Genomic DNA, 10,504 nt, shown 5'->3' on the forward strand with positions numbered 1-10,504 from the left:
ACCAAAGTGGAAACTCCCCGTGCGTACGAAGAGTAAGTAGCATGATAAGCCCCGGCAATATGTGCTCGTTTTAAGGAGAGAACCCTGGAGCCCTGTAGATGCGTTTCCTGGAATAGAATTATATGGGCTTGTGTTTCTTAACATAATCAAAAATCAAGGAGCGCTTGAATTTAGAATTGAGGCCTCGTACGTTCCAGGCCAAAATTTTGAGACTAACCGCCATATCTATAATTGTAGTAGTAGGCGGCCCTCCCCAGTACACCTGTCGAATCCAGCCATCCCAATGGGCTCCAGGCCTCTCCCAGTATTTGCAGCGGGCGATGCATGCAGAACATTTGAGAGAATTTCCTGTAATAACAGCAAATGTGAACCACCCCCACCAAAGACAGACTTAGACAAACCCAAAAATTACAGTTTCCAACCCTTCCCCTCCCCCCTCCCTGCACCCAGTCCCAACATACCAGGCACTTTTTTCCCATAACCACAATGAATTAGCAGCAGAGATGCAACTCAAAACTAGTCACATAAGGCAGGTTACTTGGAAGTAACAGTACTACTTAGCATTAGAAAACAATAAAAATAATAAGTCAATAAAAACTCTGTTTTCCCTAGAAAAATAGGAAAAAGAACTTTACTCCCAGCAAAAAAAAACTGTTCCAGTAAATTGCAGTTTCAAGTTCCATCTGCAGACACTGTATATCTTTTTTTAACATAGGACAGCGGCAATATAAAACAAAAAAATTTCCTCCTTCCTTTTTTTTCTTCTCACCCTCCTTTTTTCTTTTTTGTATTTGGGCCGCTAGTATCTATAGAGAAGTCCTCCAGAAAAAGAAAAAAAAAATTTCCAAATGGGAAAAAGACCTGTCCCAGAGACAGACCCAAAGGATCAACTTTCCCCCTCCCCCCCCAAGGATAACCATCAGGAAGAGATTGCATCCACAATACACAGATCTCCTGTTCCAGCAATATTTTCAGCATGAAGAAAAAAAAATTAATGTTATAGCAAGGAGAAAAAAAAAAAAAAAAAAAAGGGGGGAAGGGGTCAACTAGTAAGGCAGGGAGAGATATATCACAAGATACAGTCAGATAGGCAGACAGTATTCTTTCCAATTAGTATTCTCTCACCCAAAAAGACAGTTGCCTCACACATTTTCATCTTCCTTAAAGCGATCTAGGAGAGGCTCTATTTCTCCGATGACCACGAGAGTCTAGCCATTCAGACGCTTCAGTAGGATTTGTGAAAAAAAGCGTTTTTCCATTCTCCACAATGCGCAGCTTAGCAGGATATAGCATGCTGTAGATCAAGTTGAGATCCCTTAATCTTTTCTTTATGGGTTGAAATGAAGCTCTCTGTTTCTGAGTAACGGCAGAGAAATCAGGATATATTGATATGCGATTTCCATCAGAAGTCATCTCAGGGCCCACTCTGGCTCCCCTTAGAATATTCTCCCGGTCCCGGAAGTGAAGCACTTTTGCTATCATAGACCTGGGAGGGGCTCCCTTTGGAGGGGCCCGGCCTGGAACTCGATGGGCCCTTTCAATAGCAAACATCTTTGTAAAGGTGTCAGGCGCCATATTAGCAATCAGCCATTTCTCTAGATATTCCTCTGGATGCTTTCCCTCCACTCCTTCTGGGAACCCCACCAGCCTTATATTGTTTCTTCGCATACGGTCTTCCATGTCGGCCATCTTTAAAGTATGTTCAGATAGGGTCTTTCTGGTCACCTGTGTTGCAGTATCTAAGGGTCTTATATTATCCTCCAAAGCAGTAACACGGCGGTCTGTAATCTGTGCCTTCTCCCTCAGTTTTTGCATATCATGCTTGATGAATGAGAACTCCACTCTTAGCTCTTCAAAATGATCTAGTAACTTTGCTTGGCCTCCCTGAATGGCCGCCATTATCTGTGACAGGGACGGTTCCTCCTCTCCCACCACCTCCCTGTCAGCTCTCGCCCAGCGATCCTTCAACCTGTCCAGCGATCTTCCCCTGTGTATCACTACCTCTCTTTGGGGCTTAGGACTCACCCTGTCCACTGCTGAGGATGAGGATGCCTGAGGCGGTGTCCCTGTGGATCTCTGCAGCGGCGGCCATTCCTCCTCCTCCTCCTGTGTTCCAGCGCCATTTTGAGAGCCCCAGGCGAATTGTGCCAGCCGCTCACCGGCGGATTTGGGGCACGGAGGGCCGTATTTTACCATCCCTGAGGGTGCCTGATGTATCCCAGCACACATCCCCAGCCGCTGGCCGAAAAAACAAGCGCTGCTGTCCCAGGATTTTATCAGGATAGTTTGTCTGCAGACGGAGCTCCGGTCAGACGCTCCTTACATGCTGCGCGCTAGCTCCGCCCCTCCTCCAGGGTTACCTTAGCTCTCTGTGCTGCCTCTCTGATTAATGCCCTCCTTGCCTGGTCCATGAGTTTTGGTTTGTGGCCGTCTCTTGGCAGGTTTGCTGTGGTGCCATATTCTTTCCATTTGGTTATGATAGATTTGATGGTGCTCCTAGGGATCCTCAAAGATTTGGATATTTTTTTGTAACCTAACCCTGACTTGTACTTCTCAACAACATTGTCCTTTACTTGTTTGGAGAGTTCCTTGGTCTTCATGGCAGTGTTTGGTTAGTGGTGCCTCTTGCTTAGGTGTTACAGCCTCTGGGGCCTTTCAAAAAGGTGTGTGTATGTAATGACAGATCACGTGACACTTAGATTGCACACAGGTGGACATCATTTCACTAATTATGTGACTTCTGAAGGTAATTGTTTGCACCAGAGCTTTTTATGGGCTTCATAACAAAGGGGGTGAATACATACGCACATGCCCATTATCAGTTTTTTATGTCTGAAAAATAGTTTTATGTATATATTTTTCTAATTTTACTTCACCAACTTAGACTATTGTGTTCTGATAAATCCCATATAATTCAGATTTAAAAAAAATGAACTAAAGGCTGTAATGTAACAAAATAGGTAAAAAGCCAAGGGGGTGAATACTTTTGCAAGGCACTGTATGAATGTCACACATTTTGGACCATTACATTTTGTATTTCTACATGCAAAGCACCTCTTGCAGGGAAAAAACCTTTCCCTAGGAAGAAGGTGGGATTTTCAGATCTAATAGGTGGATCAGGTACATTTTTAGCAACAATGTTACGTAAAGTAGCCACCCTTCTATAAGTAAACTTAGGTTGTTCCAGTAGAGTCGTCCATGACTGTCTATCCCCCAACAAAAATTGACCAGTGTTTTTTAAAAAAGTGTCTCAACTTGTTTGAATTGGACAGTATGATTCATAATGATTGGTAGGTCATATGTGATTCTTGTGTTTCTTGGTTTATCCTTAATCAAATCCTCTCTTTCCAACTCAGCAACTTCTTGCATTTTCCCTTCATTGTAGTCCCTATGTATAAATCTCCAATCATTTTAGCTTGTTCTTTAAAACTCTCTTTATTACTACAATTCCTTCGTAGTCGTTTTTTTTCTTTTGGTATATTGATCAGCCATGGGTCGCGATGACAGCTATCAACTGGAATATAGCTGTTTCTTTCAACAGGTTTAAAATATGTCTTCTTGATTTTTTTTATATATATATATATATATATATATATATATATATATGGAGGTCCAGATAATGAATGTTTTTTTCATGGTATTCAAAGGACAAATATATATCATTCTGGTTTGTATTGAGTTGTACAAAAAAATCTTTCAAGTTTTCTTTATCTCCTCTTCAAACCTTCATTAAATCATCAATTTATCTTTTATATAATATTAAATCCTTTGGTATGTTGTTAAAAATGGATTCCTCTTCCCACTTAGACATAAATAAATTAGCTACGCTCTTTAACTTCAATTGATCCAATATTCGATCATTAGTTCCAATCTGGGTCAGCCATTAAGGATGTACTTTCCACCCTGGGCATCTTCCCGTAGGGCATATTGCCAACTTACATACCAATGGTGAATGATCCGATACTCCCTTGGGAAGATAAGCAACCAAGTGTACTAACTAATTTTCTCATTTTCTAGCATTGGATCTATCCAAGGCATACATTCCTTACTTGGTACCGAACATAAATATACTCTAGTATGAGGGTTCTTAATCCTCCATATATCCACCCAACCAGCCTCTTTGATGATCTTGCCAAGAATACCCATTCCCCCCGCTCGGCCCCCAATTGACTTCTCATATCTGTCCAAAGCTAAGTCCATTATCATAATAAAATCTTCCATACATATAACATGGGCGTCCGGGTACTGTGCCATAAATAACACTGCTTCCTTCAACACCCTAAGATTGGTCGGGAGAGGGTTACATAGTCCCATAATTACAAATGGTAATGCATATAACCTGGCATACACAAATATGAATTTACCATCCGGATACCTTTTAAACTGCATACATTACCAATACACCGTTTGATGTACCATCAATGTAACACCCCTCAAATAGATTGTATGGCACGCATGGCATGACCACCGAACCCAAGATTTCTTAAGATAATTAAGGCTTTCATCATATGTGTCTCTTGCAAACATATTATTTTAGCCTGGGATTTACATATAATAGAAAATACTTGCATTTGTTTCACTGTTATCCCAGGGATATAACATTCCATGAAAGAAACGTACACTGATCAGCCATCCCTAGCCTGTCTTATATACAAACAGAGGTATAAACCTTTCGAGGAGTACTCCATCAACCCGCACATAAAGATTAACTTCTCATGATGAAACCCAGCGGCAACTGTTATACACAATGCTTTATCATTTTTTAACGGTATACCTCATCCATAGAACAAAAAAAAAAAAAAAAAATGGGGCATTTCCTACATATAGCATCTACCTATATGGAGGCATTACGTAGTGTTCATAGCCTTTCCGGGTCTACAAACCCCAAATTTTTGTCATTAGATATCCATTTCTTTTACAACCCCAGGGAGGAAAACAAAAGGGATGGGGGCCTCACACATCTCACCCTTCCCTTATAAAGTGCATGTGTGTCAGATGCGGGTATGGAGATCGAGATGCTAAGAGGGCTCCCCTTGCGGCTAAGTGTAGCGCATTCCTGGATTTGGGAACAGGAAGAGCGGTGCCCAAAGAAGCATGGTTGGCCAGGTGCTTGTTTGCAGTCCGATGAGCTCGGCCACTGAGGGATGGCCAATGCTGGCAAAGCAGAACTTGCAGTGTTCAGGTAAATGGAGAAACCAAGAGACAGGCCAGGGGTCATACACAGATAAGTCAGTCCAGAGTAAATACAGGGGCGAGCCAAGGTCATACACAGGCAGGGTCCAGGTACAAGCCGAAGGTCAAGCCGGGAGATCAGGATGCAGAAGCAGAGTCCAGAAGCAGGCCAAGGGTCAAACCAGGAGATCAGGAAGCAAGGTCAAGGCAAGCCGGGTCACAACGGGTATTCACAGATCAGGAAGCAAGGTCAAAGTACACAAGGGAGCTAAGGAGGCAATCCAGCAATGTCCTGTGGTCACAGGCTGGCTTAAATAGGGCCACTGGCACCAGCGTCTGTCACGCCACTTGTGCGCCGCCGCGCATGTGCCATATTGCGTGTGCCTGTGCGCTGATGCACGCTGGCATGTGCCAATGCGCGCTGATGTGCGGCGCACACTTGTGCACGTCTCAGAATCCTCCGTGGGCGTCCATGGAGGGTGTGGGCAACATTGCCAGTACTGGGACGGCCATGTCCCTGACAATGTGCTAATAACCCTCCCAACAATAAATAATATCAACCACCAGCCCCTCTTCATGAAAGTGCAAATCACAGCTATGCATCAAAATAAATTCATATATCATTAAATATATTTTAAAAAAAACAGTGTACCATATCTTAATTTATCCCCAATACAATATACAGTATGTTTAAATAAAAACATATGCCATAAAATACAATACAAGTTCAATCACAAATGTGTGTCAGAATAAGTTCATATATCATAGAATATCAAAACTCCCCAGTGTAATATATCTAAGTTCATCCCATATACAATGTGTCAAACTAAATTCATTAAAAAAAAAAAAAGTCCTTTCTTTCTTCTTTCTTCCTTTTCCCTCCCTTTCTCTTTTCCCTTTGTATGCCTTGCTGTTTCCCCCTCTTTTTTTTATATCATAACCCCCCCCCCCAATAAAAACCCAACCCCCCCTTATAAAGTGCATGTGCTAAAACTCTCTCAACAATAAAAACTATCAACCAAGGCCCCCTCCACCAATAAGGAGTGACTCTGGGTTCTTGTCTGAGAAGCCCGATATCTATATTAAATTCCTCCATCTTACCTGTTAGAGCAGCATTACTTGACTGTATAGCAGCCAACAGTCAGCTTGGGCTGCTTCTCTGGCTTGTCAGCTTGAGGAGTACTCAGCTTTTGTGCATCTTTGTCTGTGAAGAGCTGCGCCTGCTATCCTGCTTCTTCGTTCCCGCGATTTCCCAAAGCCGCTCCACCACGAATGTTGCTGGTCTTTGTTCATATGGCCACCTGCTGACACAGTAAGTCAATACCACTTGGATCTACAGAGCTGAGGGTATACAGTACTTCAAGATATTGCCCGAAACTCGAGGCTGCACACAGAGCTCACGCTAACCACATCCAACCATGTCAGAGGAAACTACGCCGCCCTCAACTTTTATATGCTGGAAAGTTTTCTAGTGTAAAATCGCCCATGCCCAGGTGCAAGATACAGTTGCTAATACAAGTGAATGGCTGTACGCACCATACTCATGTAAAAGCTGGTTACTTATTCATCTGTTTTAAAAGAAAGAGAACGAGAGGGGCCGGGACTTTATATGAAGCACTTGGTAGCAACAAGGTAACTTGGTGAATAGGTAGGAATGTAATTGGTTATAAAAAATATATACATACATGGAATGTTAATACACAGATGCTCAGTCACTTGGTCACTCTATCAATTGGCTTGTTCTCACTGCTCCACTTGCCTTTTCCCTTACCAGCATGGGCCTTTTGCCCACTGTCCACTTCATTCACTTTTCCCACTAATTCTTTGGCTCACTCATTTTTTCCACTGCCTCACAGGAGTGCCTCATTATTTCCATGCCTGCCATGGCTTGAGCCTGCTTGGGGTTTCCTTCGATAGCTGCCTACCTCAGCTCTCGGTTGGGGGTGCCCCTGGGTGGTTGTGGCGCCTGGCCACCCTATCTCCAATCAATGCATCTGAGTAAGTTACCATGTACTCTGTGTAGGGTTTACCCACCCTGCCCCTGTCCATATTCCTCACTTCAATCTGTTTACTCGTACATTATCTCTTCATTTCAGAATCATCACGTGCCTTGCGCCTGATGAGTGGTTTAAAGACCTCGAAACGCGTAGAGCTACCATTTGCCGTGCTGCTACCCATTTTTTCTTGAATTTCAAGTTACTACTATACTATTTTTATCTATAGACCTAGGGAGGCAAATAGGTCCTGCAGGCTCTACCGTGCTAATATTGTACCCAAATTCTTCCTTGGTGAACTCTGGAATATTATTGTTGTCTTATTTTGAGCTACTACTGACATTAATAGTTACTACTGTTATTAATATGTTTAATGTCAGTTCTGATATCTGTGTATTAACATTCCATGTACGTATATTTTTTATAACCAATTAAATTCCTACCTATTCACCAAGTTACCTTGTTGCTACCAAGTGCTTCATATAAAGTCCTGCCCCCTCTTGTTCTCTTTCTTTTGAATCAAATGGGATGGAAACACAAGGCCTTACCAGGCCATGGTTTCACTCAAAGTCCTGAGGGATGGGATCACATGACCTTACCAGGACATGGCTCCGCAAAGTCCCTTACAAATCCTTTCTTTACTTATTCATCTGTGTTTATCCACATATGCACAAGCAGCATATTTTCCCAAATGCACCACTTCAAACAGTTGGATGGACAAATCTACTGCAGCTAAACTCTGATAGCCGGTGCCAGGCTTTCTTATTATTTTTCAATTCCTTATGGGACAAAGTCCTACATGTCCTTTGTCCTATTTTCCTAGATGTCCTGGAAAATGAATTGCAATTTCAGAGAAGGCACCCCATTGGTGCACAGCAAGGAGATGGCTGCTTTGATAGTGAGAGTCTGTCTCTGGCTCCCAGCACTTTCCTGTGGCAAGCACCAGCAAGAAGAATGCAGAGGGAGGTGAGGCATCCTAGCATCCCCTCTCTCTGCATTCTTCTTTTTTGCTACTTGCCTCAGGCAATCACTGAGAGCCGGAGAAAGGTTGGTTGTGTGCCAAGGGGAGAACGCCCTGTCCGGTATCACAGTTAATGTTACGGGGCACTTAAGAACATGGGACAAAGTACTACATTTACTCTGACCCATTAGGAACCGAATAATGTAAAATAATAATAAGATAATTCTTCTTTAAAAGATGTCCCTTTGAAGCTTACAGACCTTCTGAACAATGTTTATTATTTTTATATTCACAAGATGTGCAGAACAAAATCAAAATGGATTAATGAACTATATACAATTGCTCTGCCAAGATTAAATCAGGACAGATAATTGCTTGCTTTCACTTAAAGTGATTGTAAAGTCTAGTTTTTTTTCTATTAAATTAACAAACATGTTATACTTACCTGCTCTGTGCAGTGGTTTTGCACAGGGCAGCCCGGATCCTCCTCTTCTCAGGTCCCTTGCTGGAGCTCCTGGCCCCTCCCTCCTGTTGAGTGCCCCCACAGCCAGCAGACTGCTATGGGGGCACCTGAGCCAAGTTGCATCTCTGTGTATCCATTCAGACAAGGGGCTGTGGTTCAGCCCTGCCCCCTCTCTCTCCTGATTGGCTAAATGAGTTTGATTGACAGCAGTGGGAGCCAATGGCACCACTGCTGTGTTTTAGCCAATAAGGAGGGAGAGTCTCGGTCAGCCGAGGCACTCGTGGACATTGCTGGATAGAGAGGGGGCTCAGGTAAATATTAGGGGGGCTGAGGGGGTCTGCTAAACATAGAACATTTTTTATATTAATATATAGAATGCATTAAGATAAAAAACCTTCTGCCTTTACAGCCCCTTTAAAACAGGGATGTAGTTAAATGTTGTTGTTGTGACACCTGCATTACATAATTTTATTATACTACTTGTTCATAAATTCCATGGATATCTTATGAGGTGGATGTTTCACTTTTTAGTATTATAATATCATCAATAGGATATGTTTTTCATTCAAGAGTTTAAGGATTGTAGATGACAATGCTTCTAAAGTCAGATGAAAACTGAGAATATAAATTCAATTTAAACTTTCAAGGGTTAACTTTTTATCCTGCACAGGAATCTATGGTATATAGAAGCTTGTGCAGCATAACAAGGCTTTCCTTGAGAAACACAGGTGCATCTGTGAGTGAACTTGATTTTTCAACTCTATCCTGTGTATTCTTTTTCAATACTGGCTTTACTTTAAACTAGATGGACTTTTTTGGTGTCTTTTTTCAACAAGACAATAAACACAGGGCTCAAAATTTCAAGTCCTGAGCTACTAGCCAGGCCTTAAGGGTTACTCGTCACCAGTTGCCCCACCCAACCCCTACTACACCCCTACCATGCCCCGCCCCTAATCCCGCCCCTATACACGACCTCAAAAAATTCTCATGAAATGACACTTAAATGTTTTATTCAGAATTAAGTTACACAAATAAATATGAACAACAACTTTATCACCCATGCCCATCAATACAGCCTTACCCGTGCCCATCAATGCAGCCCCACCCATGTCCATCAACGCAGCGTGACCCATGCCCACTAACACAGCCTCACCCATGTCCATCATTGCAGCCTCACCTGTGTCCATCATTGCAGCCTCATCCGTGCAGCCTCACCTGTGTCCATCATTGCAGCCTCACCCGTGCAGCCTCACCTGTGTCCATCATTGCAGCCTCACCCATGCAGCCTCACCTGTGTCCATCATTGCGGCCTCACCCGTGTCCATCATTGCAGCCTCACCCGTGTCCATCATTGCAGCCTCACCCATGTCCTTCATTGCAGCCTCACCCGTGTCCATCATTGCAGCCTCACCCGTGTCCATCATTGCAGCCTCACCCGTGCAGCCTCACCTGTGTCCATCATTGCAGCCTCACCAATGCAGCCTTACCCATGCAGCTTTACCCGTGCAGCCTCACCTGTGTCCATCATTGCAGCCTCACCCGTGCAGCCTCACCCGTGCAGCCTCACCCGTGTCCATCATTGCAGCCTCACTCGTACAGCCTCACCTATGTCCATCGTGCAGCCTCAGAGGTGTCCATCTTGCAGCCTCACCCGTGCAGAGAGGGCGGCCGGATCATTATAGCGTGAAGGAAGAGGAGAGCCAGCTTGTTCTCGCTATATCAGCTTATGTTATATTTGCAGTCCGCGCCCCATCACACACAGCCCTGCCCTCCTGACCCCGCACCTGTGACAGACAGAACGCGGCCTGGAATTGGACCGGCGTTCTGTCTGTCTCAGGTGCGGGGTCAGGAGGGCAGGGCTGTGTGTGACGGCATGCGGACTGCAAATGTAATGTAAGCTGATACAGCGGGCAA

General features: G+C 43.7%; 1 long non-coding RNA gene across 1 annotated transcript in view; it reads right to left on the reverse strand.

Moving 5' to 3' along the window:
• Positions 1-6,788, reverse strand: part of LOC141114069 (uncharacterized) — a 33,496-nt gene extending 26,708 nt beyond the window's left edge. Inside the window, exon 1 of the long non-coding RNA XR_012236862.1 lies at positions 6,274-6,788. This is a non-coding gene — a long non-coding RNA (uncharacterized lncRNA). The remainder of the gene's footprint in view (positions 1-6,273) is intronic.
• Between the last annotated feature and the right edge of the window lie 3,716 nt (positions 6,789-10,504).

Source organism: Aquarana catesbeiana, linkage group LG12 (genome assembly GCF_042186555.1).
Source record: "Aquarana catesbeiana isolate 2022-GZ linkage group LG12, ASM4218655v1, whole genome shotgun sequence".
NCBI lineage: Eukaryota > Metazoa > Chordata > Amphibia > Anura > Ranidae > Aquarana > Aquarana catesbeiana.